The sequence below is a fragment of the Myotis lucifugus genome, unplaced genomic scaffold, assembly GCF_000147115.1.
Source record: "Myotis lucifugus unplaced genomic scaffold, Myoluc2.0 scaffold_0, whole genome shotgun sequence".
Taxonomy (NCBI): Eukaryota; Metazoa; Chordata; class Mammalia; order Chiroptera; family Vespertilionidae; genus Myotis; species Myotis lucifugus.
In genome coordinates this window covers 36,723,646-36,737,293 of record NW_005871048.1, presented here as the reverse complement: position 1 = coordinate 36,737,293, position 13,648 = coordinate 36,723,646, and the positions used below count along the sequence as shown (strand labels likewise).

At 41.9% G+C, this 13,648-nt stretch overlaps 1 protein-coding gene and 1 long non-coding RNA gene across 4 annotated transcripts in view; one reads left to right on the top strand and one right to left on the bottom strand.

Moving 5' to 3' along the window:
* Window positions 1–12,168, top strand: part of LOC106696207 — a 25,779-nt gene extending 13,611 nt beyond the window's left edge. The window contains exon 3 of the long non-coding RNA XR_002828189.1: window positions 12,060–12,168. This is a non-coding gene — a long non-coding RNA (uncharacterized LOC106696207). The remainder of the gene's footprint in view (window positions 1–12,059) is intronic.
* The window catches only part of LHFPL2 (LHFPL tetraspan subfamily member 2), a 132,454-nt gene that overhangs the window by 7,678 nt on the left and 111,128 nt on the right, over window positions 1–13,648 (bottom strand). The window lies entirely within an intron of this gene.

Below are 13,648 nucleotides of genomic sequence, written 5' to 3'. Positions count from 1 at the left end.
GTTTATATGGCTCAACATACTATTTTACTTTCATTATTTTGATTGTTATCCTACTTTTAAGCTCACGGGGGTAGGGATTTTTGTATATTTGTTATAAAGCTAGTGCTCAGGATTGAGTTTCACATAAGAGCTGAGCCAGGATATGATCTGATTTTCCTATGCAGCTTTAAAAAGGCAGTTCCTGCCTGGCTCTCATGGCTCAGTGGTTGAGCATCGACCTATGAACCAGAAGGTCACGGTTTGATTCCCAGTCAGGGCACATGTCCAGGTTGTGGGCTCAATCCCCAGTGTGGGGCATGCAGGAGGCAGCTGATCAGTGGTTCTCAAGTCTTATCATTGATGTTTCTATCTCTCTTTCCCTCTCCCTTTCTCTCTGAAATCAATAAAAATATATTTTTTAAAAAGGCAGTTCCTAAAGTTAGGCCAGCCCATAGTGGTGTTTGGGGCCTTTCTACTGCCTTAATGCATCATTTCAGGGTGTGTTTGTTTTGTGGAAAGCGATAGAGAAAGTAGGACTAAGATAGTGGGCATCTGATATTCTTTTGACTGGCACCTCTCCCAGGGAGAGTGCCCAGCTGGGAGGAGAAGGAAAAGTAGACACGATGATACTGGCCAGTAACCAAAGAAAATGGCTACTCCTGAAAGGAACTCAGAGGGCTTGTCATCTCTGCCATGGTTCGACTTGATAGGAGGCACCCAGAGTCATACCACTTTCCACAACCTTAAAAACTATCCTAATCCTTGGGTCCTCTATCTTCTCTCTTGCTAACCACCTCCCAGTTCACTATACCAAGAAGATGCCAGCATCTGTTCATTGTGGGGGTCACCTGGGGAATGACTCAACCTTACCTGGGGAAGAAAAAATAAAAGGAACTGATGGTTAGTCGCTTGGACTCCCCTACAGATGCCACCACACGCTGGAGATAGAACCCTGACAACTTCAGAGGCCCACCTGTTATGGGTTCACTCAGCGAGTAGACCACCGACTCAGAATTTAAATTTAAGAGCCTTTATTAAGCTGGCCAGCTGACTGCAGTCCTTGCACCCTGCCTAAGCAAAGGCTGAACTGCAGCCCAGACTGCAAAAGTTACAGCATATTTATTTGCAAAAACTACAAAGTTACAAAGCCTTGTTTACGCAATTAGTTCCCAACACAGTATAGCATTATCACCTTCCTATCTATGTTTTCCAGGAACAGAGCACAGCATATTGAGGAGGGACCATGAGACCATATCTCAAGGCCTGACCTGATGTCAGTACCTTCCTATCTATGTGTTCCAGGAACAGACAGCACAGCGTGCCCCGTTTGGCCAAAGTGCCAGATATGCAGCCCAGTACACACCTTATGGTGGCTTTCTCATGATCAGATGGGCACCAGCTATTACAATGCAATGTTTATCTTGCCCCTCTGCTATTTTAGTAATATTTCCCCCTACCTGGAATGAGCTTTTGGACTCAATCCTGGATTCCCATCTTGCTGCACAGGAATTTTCAGAGCCTCTATGGGCAACTTAAACATGTGGTTTGGGTTTAACTCAAATAATTAGATTCCATGAGCTGTGTCTCATCACTGCATTTCCAGTGCCAAAAAACATAGAAGGTGTTGAAAAAAAAATGAATGAAACCCACCAGGAAAAGTAAAGTCATGGTCTTCCTGCTTTCTTATCAACATTTGGCACTATGATTAGACCAGCCACAAAATTATAGATCTTAGGTAACTTTTTTGCTACTGCCCTGGATTTAAACAATGTGATACCAAATCCCTTAGGTGGAAAGAAAAACATCTCCATAATCTAGCCAAGTCCCCAATTTTGGAAAGATGAAGCATTGCTAAATGCACTAAATAATATTTTGCTTAGTCTAAAGATTCCCACCTCAAGCTTTAAGAACATGGGATGCTAGGAATGGAGGACCCAAGTCTGAACCACAGCTCCTAAGTTTGTGAAATATTTCTCATCTTTCCCTCCCGATCAGTCACAGTTTTACAACCTGCTGGCCAAGGGAAGGGACTCAAAGTTTGCTTGGTTTTTTATGGGTACAGAAGAATGCCATTGTTCCTGTTCTGAAAAATGTAAAAACTAAAGAACGGCTGGCTCCTTTCTATAGAATAACAAGCAGGTCTTTGGACATCACACTTCTACTTCCTCTTCAGACAGACTTCTAGACTAAATAGTAAAGAGTGACTAGCCCTGGTTTGCAAAGGAAATTTACTACGGACAGGAAGAAAGCGCCATCTGTTAGTGCAACTGGCAATATGTGGAGGCCCACAGTGAGAGATATGACAGCTTCCACAGGGTTGTAATCAGGAAGCTCATACTAAAGCTATGAAATTTCCTACTGTCTGGAGGGTACATTCACAGCAGACAGCTAGTAGCAAGCTTAGTATCTTGATAAACCTGGGTTCCAACTAGGTAATTCCTGAGGTGTGTCCACTGAGTGCACTCAGGTGCCTGTTCTGACACCAGGCACAGCAATGAGTGGCCGTGACGAGAAGAGGAGCAGGAGAGCACTGGGTTCCATAGGCTAAACATTTTCAGGCCAGTGCTACTCAAGGAATCTGGTCACATAATACACATCACCATTCCCTGAACCAGGGCCCTCATCCTAGTTCACATGTCACCACTTCCTGCCAGAATGTTATTCTCTGTGTGCTCCTACCACCCTGTGAACATCTCTTTTCAGCTCTTTATCACATTATTTTTGTATATTTAATCAGCAGATTTTTACTAAGTTACCTACTAAGTGCCAGGCATTATTTTTAGCCCTGAGGATATAGCAGTAACCTAGTCCTTTGAGGGCAAAAAAGTTTTATTCCTCTTGGTATATGTCACAGTTTTGTCTTAGCATTTACCATAATAAGCCTCATGGGTGTGTTACAGGTTAAAAAGGTCAAGAATTCAATTTATTTCTGGCTTTGAAACAACCATTGACTCACATAGGAACATAGCAAGAGACTCCATTCCCCTTTCAACATATCTCTGAGAAAATGAAAAAAACCAAAAAAAAAAAAAAAAAAAACCCAACCAAAAAAAAACCACCAAAAAAGTCACCCAATGTTGATTATCCCTACCAGGTCTACCCTGTGACTCAGAGGTCTGGAATATGGGCCTAGCTAAGCCTTTGCTTCGGTTTTGTTGACCCAGCTCAATTCACTATAGCATACGCCCAGGGGGCTGTTCTGGCCACCACCACCCTTCGCCTTACCCCTTCTCAGGCAGCCATCTCTGTAGCAGGAAGCAAAGGCAAATAAAGCAAGAGGGTGACTAGCTTCCTGTATCTCATCCCCATTCTGGGACAGAGCTCCAAGAGCATTCCAGGCTTACGGGGGTGATAGCTTGAAAAGTATTGCCAGTACTGGATTAACGTAAAACTAAGACAGGATAGTCCTTGCATGAGTTTCAGATCATCTGCCAGTGTTCTAGCTCCAGGTGGGAAGGTGGCCTCATCGGCTTTTCCATTTCAGTATCCTTTGCTGTTTGTTCTTCCTTATCTTCCCAACATCTACGCACTGGGGAGCCAGGCTCAATCCTCTGTCCTCTTCTCTACATTCTCCTTATTGATCACACTTGATCCTACAGCTTAAAATACTACGTCTAGGCTGAGGTCTCCTGAATTTTCTCCAGCTTTGAACTCTAGATTTGCATATCCAACTGTTTACTCTTGACCTCCAACCTTTACTTGGATATCTAACAAAGTGCTTGAAAATTGTGTCCAAACCTAACTTTTGATTCCCACTCCTCACTTTAAAACCTGGTCTTTATCCTGTGGGCCTCATCTTAGCACATGGGAGTTTAGTTATACCCAGTAAGGTCAAAAACCTTAGAATCATCTTTGACTCCTTTCTCTCTCAGAGCCTACATTACTCCATCAGCAAAGCGTTGGCCTTCATTCTCGCTGTTCCCTTTGCCTAGAAAGCTCTTTCTTCTGATTACCCACATGGCCAACTCCTTGATCTCTTTCAAGTTTTTGATTAAATCTTTTTTCACTGAACCCTACCCTGACTTCCTATTTAATATTACACTTCCCTCCCTTTTATCACCTCAGCATACGCAATCTCTCTTACCCTGACTATACCTTTTTTCTTTCCTTCCACAGCACCCATCACTTTTAACACACTATATAATATACTTTTTTGATTTACTGTCTGTTTCCATCAGTCTAAACGTAAACTCCATGAGAATAGAGAACCTTATGGCTTATTCTTTATGTATCCCAATTGCTTAGGACAATATCTGACATGTAATAAGGTGTTCAGTAAATATTTATTGGATGAATGAAAGGAGAGGAGCTGTAATACAGATTATGTTCTATTTTTAAATGAAGCTCGTGTGGAAAGTTCTTGCCAAGTGTTGTAAGTGGTTAGAGGAAAGGCTTCATCTGAGAACGTGAATCCCAGGGGTTGACCATTTTGGCTAACAGAACGAACACCAGCCACACCTACTGGCGAAACACTCAGGCTCTAACCATGGGGCTGGCCTTTTATTTGACTGCAAGCCCTGCAAACTTCCTTTCTGGCTACAGAAATAGCTGTTTGTGGAGCTCTCACAGGAAAAAGTAGTAAGTCAATTAAATGTAATCAGTTTTAAGTTATCTAGAGATCAACCTTAGTTGAGCCTCAAAACTCTGAATGTTTCCAACTATGCTTGGCTGCGGTGAAGACAGCTGAAAAGACAGGCTGTGGCTAACTCGTGGGAACTGCCCAAGACACCAACTGGGCGGGAGTAGCAGGGCAGGGGTAAACCTGGAGAAGTGCAGGAAAATGACAGAGGCAGAGGGGTAGACAGGAGAAATGAAGGAAATGGGCCATGGCAGTTTGCAGAGAGGTAAGGGTGGTTTCTAGAAGCAGCATGAGCCTGGAGAATGGAAAAATTAACTGAAGGAGTTAACACTGAAGGCAAGAATGTAGAACTTCTCTATAGCCCAGGAAAAGATCCACTCCTGTCAGCAGCGCAGAGGGCAATATCTCAATCCCGGGGGTTGGTGGGGGGGGGGTGTTTCTGTGCTTCCAGTAGAGGAATAACATGTTAGTTATTGAGGACAGTGGATGTACAGAGTTATGCAACAACCTTATGCATGTTAGTTGACATTTATCTGTATACTGACCCCTCTTTTCTGTTTAAATTGCCTCCCTGTCTCCCAGCCCCGTTATCTCATATGCTGACATTGGAAATCATTTTGGCAGTCTGTAATAGCTATTTGTGGGTTATTAACTGTTGTTGGGTGGGGACATTTTCTCTTTCACAATACCTTAAGGCGCATGGGCCACGAAGTTTCAATTGCACTGTACGTGCGTGCCTGCACGTGGTATTTTGTGGAAGAGCCACACTCAAGGGGCCAAAGAGCCACATGTGGCTCGCGAGCAGCAGTTTGCCAACCACTGCCTTAAGGCAAAAGGTCAGTATTATTGAGGGTGTGCTTGTAGGAAGGTGCATCACATCCACTTCCCTATCCATTGAATTTGCTATGGAGCTACTTTCCACCCAGAGATCATGGTATGCACCTGTCAGTTCTCATGTGCAGGGACTTGGGAAACACTCTAGTGATCATTCTCACTCACCAAGACAAGGCTAAACTAAGTTCCTTGCGCTATTTTAAGAAAGAAAAGATTCAACTTAAAGAATTTCATGGGTGAAATAGAAATAAAAATTACAAGTAAATGGTTCATCAACTACCTGGAAAACTAACTAGAACAATGATAGTAAAAAACAGAAGTCTTATTATGACATAATATATATTTGTCCCATATAAAATAGCATTGGTTCCAAGGCTGCCTAGATGCCTCAAATTCATATGTATTTTACACTCATACGAATTCCTATTCAATGGTAAACCTACTGACAGAGGTGAGGAGTGTGTTCCCAATTCCTTGGCTTCTGTGTCTCCATCCCAAACCCACACTCAGTTCTCTACACACAGTGTTATTGATCAACTTCATGTGTCATTTCTGGTTCCCATTCCTTTCCAGTCTTCACATCTTTGAAAGGTTTTCTATGATAAAAAATGGTAGATTCCAAGTAAAGATGACACTAAAGCTGGAAGTTTGTACAGGTGATTAGAGTCTTTTAATAATCATATTGGTAATTGTTATAATAACAATGGCAGCAATTCATGCTATGAGAACTACAGTGTGCCAGGCACTGACTAAACACTAAATATAACTCATTTAGTTCTTATAACAGTCTTATTTGAGAGATGAAGAAACTGAGGCACAGAGGGATTAAGTAAGATTACACAGCTAATCAGTGGTGGAGCTGGGACTTAAACCAGGCAATATGTCTGCAGAGTCCCCTACTGAGCCATCACACTAGACTGCTGCTTTACTGCAAACCAGTGACTAACTTCTAAAACAAAAGCGTTTGTCCAGCTGAAGATGGGAAACTGATATATACTCAAACCTACTGAGAGGTTAGAGAGCAAATGATGAAGAGTTATCAAGTGAAAAACCCTGAGTGCTGTGAAGGGCTGTGGGGAGGGGAAGGCTGCACCCAAATACAGGGTCACCTATTGTCAGTCAGGTTGATTTACTAACCTAACAGTAAGACAAGATAAAGAAGTTCCATGCACACCTTCTCTTCCATTACAAGTTAAGTGTCACCAGCCTACTTACTGCAACATAGATGCCACTTTGGCATGACTGCCTTTGGCCAAAGTAACTTCTAGAAAGAAAACCTAGTGAACAGGACAGAACAATGCAGGTTTGCTATGATGTCCTCTTCTGCAGGATGAAAGAAAACTGCAATAAAGCACAAAACCCTCAGGTACCAGAGGGGCAAAGATAGGCAGTATAATCTGCTTACATTGTAGTCTTTGCTCTGAGATTCTGTATGGTTGGGAACCCTCTAAACTCGCACATCCACCTAGAACATGACTGCTACCCACAGGGAAAACGCTCTCTGTCCTCTCCAGGACAGATGGATGTTGCCGATCAGACCAAATCCAGTGCTGAGAGCATTCTTAGGCACCCAAATTACATCTCTTCAAACAGCCCTTCTTAATTCACAGAACAGACTGATGACCCCTTTGTCTTTCCTGACCTCTTCGAGCCATTATTCATACATGGTAGGTTTGAGTTCCTCCTGCTCATCTCAGTGTCCACGTGCAGAAGATGTTGCTCTCAATCTTAGGCATCTGGCACTCATGAAATCTTGCTTATAACAACTGCTTATAACAACCAGACAACTGGTGGCCCCAGGCCTCTTCCTCCACCCAAGGAGAGTGCTGGGCCTCTGCCTCCCAAGCCCCAAAGCTGATTAGTGTTGATATTCACCTGCTCGACCTCTCCAGATGCCAGGACAGGCCACTAATCTCAGGACCAAAATTCATTAGCCATTCAGAGTTAAGCATATTTGAACGACATTTATAAAAAAGAGGAATATAAAGTATTATAACATGAATCGAGGATTTCTGCCCAAGAACTGTTTGTTAGTCTATACCTTTGAAATTACTTTGCCTATTAAGTTTTTTCAATTTCTTAATGAAAATTTATTCTATAAAGCCCAAATAGAATTTTGTTTTAGTGACTGCTGGTTCTGAAATGATTCTTATTGGATCTTCATAAGATGGCTCCATTAATTTTGCTTAGAATTGAGACTTAACCAGCCTTTGCTAAATCCTTTACACTTTTCAAATACCTGCAAAGTTACAGTTGTGCTAGCACAGTGAACATAGATTTACTGAGCACCTATTATGTACGTAGCAGGCCCTATTCTGAACACTAAAGATAAAACCTTGAAAAAGACAGAATCTATTCCTCTGCTTATATTCTAGAATAGTGTTTCCCCCACACTTCTGGATTTTACACACTAATACAACAGCCAGAAAAGTTGGGAGGTTAATATATTTATTTTGCTAATCTAAGGACACTGAAAATATTATCTCCTCTCATCATCATATATTTTGAAGACCAAAAGGCTAAAAGATATAATCTAAGAACAATGGACAGTTCTTTACATTGAGCTCTATAAAATCTTACTCAGGTCCACTCGGCACAGAGTGGACCTGCCCTTGTTCAAGGGAGTAACTACTGAGAGGCCCTTCGGGATGGGGCCCCATCTAAGAATCCTCTTTTTACCCTGTTGCTTGCACAGTAAACAGAGTAAGGAGCCTCTTTCTGAGTAGTCTAAAATCTAAACTTGTTTTCGTTGTACCTCATTTTAAAGTTTCAAGAGTTTATGGACAGGCTAGCCTGGGCCCAAGGTTGATATTTAATAAATGCTTTGACAGCCAGGTCAGGAACTGGAGGTCAGAGGGTTCATGGTAATGAAAGGGGTTTTCAGCAGATGACCACAGTATCCTTGTAGAGCAGAGCCAGCTTAGTGCATGATCAATAAAAAGGTTTTGAACCAGCAAGATTCTGAGGGGAAAGAGAGGAAAAGTGAAGGATCAGGTGTCAATTTTTAAAAAATGCTTGTATGAATGCTCACACTATCTCCCTAGAAAAATCTAGTAGGGTACTTGTTTTCTACTAAAAATATTCCCATGGAATTATAATTGCAAGAAAAATACTCTTCCAGGGTGGGGGCTAGAGAGCAGATGACAGAGCAACATAAAGAGAATTCTTTGGAAGACAATCAGAGCATAGTTGGCAACCACAGCCCCAAGAGGAAGTTTCTGTTACAATTACTCAGAATTAATGACCACCAGTTAAGAATTGTCAGATGCCCTTAGAATATGTGGCGAAACAATCTATAAGATGCATTTCTCCCTTGCTGAAATCTTTCTCAGCACTGATTCATGTTTATATGCACACTAGAGGCCTGGTGCACAATCGGGCCGGGGAAGGACCGTGGGAGGACTCCAGGGCGTGTCTGGCCTGTCTTGCCCAGTCCCAATTAGCCGGACCCCAGCAGCAAACTAACTTACTGGTCAGTTCATGTCATAGCGACTAGTCGAACAGTCGGACACTTAGCATATTAGGCTTTTATTATATAAAACTGCCTAACTTTACTGGCAGTTTCTACAGCCTTAATTCCTAACTGTTAAATTGCATCCCAACAAGCTAATTTAGCCAGATTATTCTTTCCAATGAGTGAATAAAGTTGTACTTCACATTCCAAGTGAGCATCTCTTTTCTGAACTATTTACCTGCAACTGGGAGAAATTTATGAAATACTGTCTTGATAAATTATTCATCTGACATGTGGGGTCAAGAAAGTGCTCCTGTTTGACTATAACCAAAATACATTGATATTTTAAAATAAGCTGCCAAAATAAATAAAATGCAGTATATTGTAGAGTAAAAGAAACAAAAAATTTAGTTACTGAGCTATGAAATATTCAGGATAATAAGTAAATTTCTTGCCTGCTAAGGTCTTGGGGTCCAGATAATGTTAACTAATGAAGCAGGCACCATCTTTTCAGCACGAGGTCCCTGCGGTCACCCTTGAAACACTGAACACAGCCGCTGCATTGTACTTTGAAATTTTTAATATTGGCTATATGTATTTTTTATTTCATCTGTACTGGGGCTATCATTAAAAAGAGAAAAAGATTGCTGGCCATTCAATAAAGCTACTGGGAAGATTGTATACAGGAACTGAACTCATTTACAGATATGGCTGCCTGTGCGACAGCCCAGTTCTTCATTGGAGATGCAGGTCACGTTTGAAGTAGCATCACAGCTGAGAATATGACCATTGCATTAAGAGTGCCCGGACTGCTGGTGTGAATATTCAGAGCCACACTTAAGGGATTATTTGTTAATGCAACCTGAACATAGACCATCCATGTCTCTGTGATAATTTATGGCTGCAATTAAGTGGTTACCATGGCAAACCACTTTCCACATTTTATTTGCATATCAATTGCTATATCTGAATTTTAAGAGAGTTGCAGTTTTCTTCTAGATCTTCCAACGATTCTTTAAAAATAGATCCCAATCCCTAGATTTACTTAAATTAATGCCTGCTTGGTCCACTTGCTTTCAAATAGTAGCTTTTTTATCTAATGACACAGCTGAGTTCTTTGTTCTCTTTATGTATGTGTGTGTGTGTGTGTGTGTATATATATATATATATATTATAATACAGTCCTGGGTGTGGAAACTCAAATAATTGTAGACCTGAGTCTACAGGTCTTTGCACTTAGTAGGCATCCCATAGAAACTCCTTGAGTGAAATTTAATTCTGGCTGCCTTATAGCAGTTCTGCATTCATTATTTTTTACTAAGGGATTACTAAAGGTTGATGAATTAGTAAATGTGCCATAATCAGTGCATTCTTACACTGATTTAGACATAGAACTATTAGGACTGATTTCTGGTGGAGGTGTTATCTGTCTGGAGAGCCAGAAATCAAGAGCCTTGTTTTGACGGTCAGAAGCTCCCAATGCCTCTTTCTCAGAAGGAAAACCAGGGGGGATGCTCCCTATACTTTCCCCACTCATTTTCTTTGAGGATATTTTGAAGTTGGGCAACCAAGGTCGCACTACCTTCTCAGAGAAAGCCAGGTGGACTTTTCAGTTGTAAATTTATGGGGCAAAGTCCCTGTGAAAGTCAGGAATCTCTTCCCCTTTCTGTCTGCTTTTTAAGTCCCTCTTCTTATCTCTCTCCCTTCCTTAGTGCCTGCCTGATCTGATCTTTTTGGCCTGGGAGTGAATGGGTAGGGCATGGGATAAATCAGAAAGGTTGCTGTGACCGGGTTGAGATGTGGTTTACCCTGTGAAAAATGACAATTAGAATATCAAGTCCTGGATAATGACCAGGTATATTTTATATGCCTATATCCATACTTCCACATACATTCTGTTTCATGACAAAGCAGTTCCACAAGCAGCAAAGGCAAAACTCTCCACTCTTCTCTCTGATTCTTACCCTTTTATTCCTCCCCCTTTCCCCTCTTCATAATGTCCTCCTTCATCCTCAATTATTGCTCACTTGCAATAAAGCTGAGTCTGCACACACCAAGTCCTGAGCAGCCACAGCCAGGAGCAGTTCCCATGAGCACACCCTCTACCCCAGCCCAGTAGAGGCAGAGTTCAGCCCCCAGCAATCTATCTGGTCAGACTGGTGGAGCAGCTTGTGAAGCAATCCTGCTGGACTGAGCAGGCTGTAGACAGATAGAGGGCTACAGGGAGTAGAGAGCGTGAGAGCCAACCAGACACAAAGATGCAAATAGGCCTAGGAGGGGAGACGGAAGACAACAGGCAGCCAGGCCGGCATCTCATGAGCTAGTTCAACCCTCATGGCAACCCCAGTGGAATAGGCCAAGCCAGCACAAGTGAGCCAAATCCTGAGCTCATTTTAATGGCTTCTGTCCCAAACCTGAGTCACTGGGGATTCCACAGATTTCAAGACAGCCCTTCATGCATTTCCAAAAACAAACTGCTTGATGCTGTCATGGAAAACCTGGATCTTTGCATTCTATGGTTTCACTATGGATTACATCCAGGTCACAACCTAAGGAAGACAGCTGGCAAATCACCCTGCTGGGCGATTACCCAGCTTTTGTAATGAATCCCAGAGGGCTATGAGCCGATGTGTGTTTCTGGCTCTGCCAAGTCCTGGACAAGTCCTCACCAATAAAGACCAATCAGTCTGAGATTTATTCTGCGAGGGAAGCCTGAGAAGCCACCTGCAATCAAGACTCAGCTGCTAGAACCTGCTCCAGAAAGGAAAGGAATGGAGAATGTATATGTCAAGGGGAAGAGGAGTGAAAGAGGTTCTTTGCTTCCCCTCTCAATTCAACTGCTATCTTCTGCTTTTTTAAAAAAACTGCTCTGAGGATACCTTAGTCACACCAAAGTCAGAGGACTGCTCTGTACTCTCCAGCCTTAACTCAGGCAGGCTTTTAAGGGGCCAGAGAATAGCACTATACAGTGGTTGATTTCAACAGAGCAAGGTCAATTATAAAGGCTTTTATAAAAGACACCCCTATTCCTTAGAATGCAGCAATTCTAGGAAACATAAAAAATGTACTAAAACCTGCCAAGAAAACAGAAATACTTGTAAGTTTTATCATATATACCTACCACTTATTATTTATTATGTGCCAAGACCTATATTTAAGCCTTTCTCATATATTATCTAATTTAATTCTCAAAACATTATACCCATTTTACAGGTGAGAAAACTGAGGCTTAGAGAAGTGAGATCAATTGGGCAACACGTCACAGCCACGTTAAGGTGAGATCAGGACTGATCCAGGACCATATGAGGCTTGAATTTTTAATTGCTATTAAGAGTGAGTATGGAACACCAAGGGCATTTATGCACAAATACTTAGGAAATGTCAGCTGGGTGTCCACATAATGGGCCTTGAAAGTAAATCCTGCTATCTGGGTCAACTTAACAGTGAAGAGTTGTATTTTATTATTATTTTATAAGTAACCCAGATCTTGAGATTTCCACTGAAGTAGCAGGTTCTTTCACACCAGCTTCTAAAGTAAAAATATCAAGATTATTTATGTTATGTTTTTTATAGACAACGAAGGCTATAACACCTGTGGCCTATTCTTTAAAATTAGGTATAATAAAGGAATATTCTTACAAATCTTGTAATTGCTCAACCAATTGCATTTTACAAAATTGCCATTTTTGCCAAAATGAAAGGTGCAAGAATAAATAGTCTGAATGTATTTCCAAAGAGTTATGCTGGCAACAGCCTCCTTTCTCACCATTTGTTTCGGTGTCAAATAGATCCAGGCAAGGCTGAGAGAAAGCAGGCAAGAGGAGAGAAACGACTGATGCTCACAGCTGCGGCAAGTCCTTGGCTGAGGCTGACCACATGCTGTTACAGATTGGCCAAGAGGAGAAAAAGCAAGTCAGCTGCTTCGACAAACTTTCTCAGCCATAGATCCAAGGACCATGACTGTCATTTATGTTGGCTTGAACTGCCTGGTGTAGACCTCCCTGAGGGGAGAAAGAGCCCACTGAGCATCCCTTACAGATGCCTCTCACCCAACCCCAACACGAGGGAGTTGGCGGACTAGTCCTTCTTTCCTGTGACAACTTCTCAGAGAGATGCTCAACGGAAAGGAGAAAAGCAACAGCTTTCCCTGTATTTCAGTGCTTAGTCTTAGATCAGTGGGCCCTAGAGAGATAGTCTGATTATACAGGAATTTATGCCTCCTGCCAATTTAAAATTTTTAGTAATTTCAGACTTAAGATCCTGTGTGTATGCAGGGGGAACATAAGTGATGGGGGTTGGGAGAAAGTTAAGATTTCTTTTAGGAAATCTAAACTTTGGAGGAGACCTGTGACCAACAGACTTGCACAGGGGATATGCTGCTACTTTCTTCTCTTCAACCCTTCTTCCCAGAGGCCTGATACAGTCAGAGAGAGAAAGAGGGAGATTGATAGAGAAGTCAGAAATAGCTCATTGGAGTGTGTGAATAATACCGAAGATATGTACTAATCTTTGTGCCAAAATGAACGTTCTTGCCATTTATGTGAAACAGCCAACAAGAGCACCAAAAAAATTGTTGGACTAGTCCACTTTCTTAGAGACTGAATTCAATGGACTAAACACTCTATTAAAAACTGCATGCAAATAGTCTTTAAGACTGAAGGGTATCTAAAGTTGTTTCTGCATGACTGTAAAAACAGGTGTGGTGGTATAGCCCAAGAAGTCCCAGCCCTTACTCTAAATGGCCACTAATTTGCTAGAAGATACTGTCTCTCAGGATGAAAAGCATTCCTAGGGATGACAAA